The sequence below is a fragment of the Oncorhynchus keta genome, unplaced genomic scaffold (assembly GCF_023373465.1).
Source record: "Oncorhynchus keta strain PuntledgeMale-10-30-2019 unplaced genomic scaffold, Oket_V2 Un_scaffold_15791_pilon_pilon, whole genome shotgun sequence".
In the NCBI taxonomy this organism is placed as follows: domain Eukaryota; kingdom Metazoa; phylum Chordata; class Actinopteri; order Salmoniformes; family Salmonidae; genus Oncorhynchus; species Oncorhynchus keta.
In genome coordinates this window covers 1-2,500 of record NW_026290803.1, presented here as the reverse complement: position 1 = coordinate 2,500, position 2,500 = coordinate 1, and the positions used below count along the sequence as shown (strand labels likewise).

The following is a 2,500-nucleotide window of genomic DNA, read 5'->3' as shown; positions in this document are numbered from 1 at the left end:
CTAGACTGGAGACACCAAGTCATGTAGCTAGACAGGAGACACCAAGTCATGTAGCTAGACAGGAGACACCAAGTCATGTAGCTAGACTGAAGACAAGTCATGTAGCTAGACTGAAGACACCACCAAGTCATGTAAACTAGACTGGAACACCAAGTCATGTAAGCTGACTGGAGACACCAAGTCAGGTAGCTAGACTGGAGACACTGCCAAGTCATGTAGCTAGACTGGAGACACCAAAGTCATGTAGCTAGACTGGAGATACCGCCAAGTCATGTAGCTAGACTGGAGATACCGCCAAGTCATGTAGCTAGACTGGAGATACCGCCAAGTCATGTAGCTAGACTGGAATACCTTAGCCAAGTCATGTAGCTAGACTGGAGACACCAAGTCATGTAGCTAGACTGGAGACACCAAGTCATGTAGCTAGACTGGAGACACCAAGTCATGAAGCTAGACAGGAGACACCAAGTCATGTAGCTAGACTGGAGAGGCCGCCAAGTCATGAGAAGCTAGACTGGAGACACCAAGTCATGAAGCTAGACTGGAGACACCAAGTCATGAAGCTGAACAGGAGACACCACCAAGTCATGTAGCTAGACAGGAGACACCAAGTCATGTAGCTAGACAGGAGACGCAAGTCATGTAGCTAGACTGGAGACACCAAGTCATGTAAGCTAGACTGGAGACACCAAGTCAGGTAGCTAGACTGGAGAGGCCGCCAAGTCATGTAGCTAGACTGGAGACACCAAGTCATGTAGCTAGACTGGAGACACCAAGTCAGGTAGCTAGACTGGAGACACCAAGTCATGTAGCTAGACTGGAGACACCAAGTCATGTAGCTAGACTGGAGACACTGCCAAGTCATGTAGCTAGACTGGAGACACCAAGTCATGTAGCTAGACAGGGAGACACCAAGTCATGTAGCTAGACAGGAGACACCAAGTCATGTAGCTAGACTGAAGACAAAGTCATGTAGCTAGACTGAAGACACCACCAAGTCATGTAAAGCTAGACTGGAGACACCAAGTCATGTAGCTAGACTGAAGACAAAGTCATGTAGCTAGACTGGAGACACCACCAAGTCATGTAGCTAGACTGGAGACACCAAGTCATGTAGCTAGACTGGAGACACCCAAGTCATGTAGCTGGAGCTGGAGACACCAAGTCATGTAGCTAGACTGGAGACACCAAGTCATGTATAGACAGGAGACACCAAGTCATGTAGCTAGACTGAAGACAAAGTCATGTAGCTAGACTGAAGACACCACCAGAGTCATGTAGCTCGACTGAAGACAAAGTCAAGTAGCTCGACTGAATCTTACAGAATCATCTTAGTCAGTGATGAATGTTAATTTGCTCTGTCGAACAGATATAATTACTGGCAGACAGCTGATATTGGTCCACCATGTTGATGATATTGCTACGCTGTCTGGGGAGAGAACAATATCCCTTGCCATTGTATGGACAAGACCGGGTCTCGTACGGAAATCTAATCAATCTTATCTATCTTGACAAACTGCTCCCGAGAGAGTGAATTATTTAATGAGTTCTCTTCAGTCTGAAACCTGAGCGTAATTCAATTGCAATAAAATAACATTAGGGCTGACAAGGCTATTAGAAGTTGTTTTAATTTACTGCTCTTTGGAGGTTACGGTCTGTGGCTTTTACTGTAACAAACCTCACCTCTCAGACTCAGAAAAACAAGGAAATGTCTGCCATCTAGTGGCTGAAAAACAGACTTGCTAGGAGTTGGGCTTTGGTACTTAAACTATAGCTAAACGAGATTTAGAAGGATAGCTTCGCAAGAATACCTTAGCTGAAATAAGACGAGACAAGATAATTAAAAACACTTATTCAATATTTATTAGTATGGTTAAAGAAGTTGATGAATAGTAAAAACGTAGACAATCTCTTCCGGTTGTGTGAAACTAATTCCCCAGATATATCTTTAAAATAAAGGCGCTGAAAGACAGGATGGATCTAGTCCACCGAAGTAAACATGGTTACCGTGACAACGGTAGAGCCGAAACCACCCAACAGACAGTTGAAGACACTTAACAATACCAACACACCAGAGATATGTTACACTATCTATCTACAGGTCTGGAAACAGTTGAACACACAACAATACCAACACACCAGAGATATGTTACACTATCTATCTCCAGGTCTGGAACCAGTTGTACCAACACACAGAGCTACATTACACTATCTATCTCCAGGTCTGGAACCAGTTGTACCAACACACCAGAGATATGTTACACTATCTATCTACAGGTCTGGAAACAGTTGAACACACAACAATACCAACACACCAGAGATATGTTACACTATCTATCTCCAGGTCTGGAACCAGTTGTACCAACACACAGAGCTACATTACACTATCTATCTCCAGGTCTGGAACCAGTAACCATTAATCCATCCATCGTGGAAAGCATCAGATACAGTGACTAAGTGAACATGATGGATGGAGCATCCTCTAGTACTATATAGTCAG

General features: G+C 44.1%; 1 long non-coding RNA gene across 1 annotated transcript; it reads left to right on the top strand.

Annotated features, from left to right (window-relative positions):
* The first annotated feature begins 2,011 nt into the window (after positions 1-2,011).
* LOC127927599 (uncharacterized) lies at positions 2,012-2,500 on the top strand. Its single transcript, XR_008128131.1, has 3 exons — positions 2,012-2,168; positions 2,223-2,344; positions 2,399-2,500. It is a non-coding gene; the product is annotated as an uncharacterized LOC127927599 (long non-coding RNA).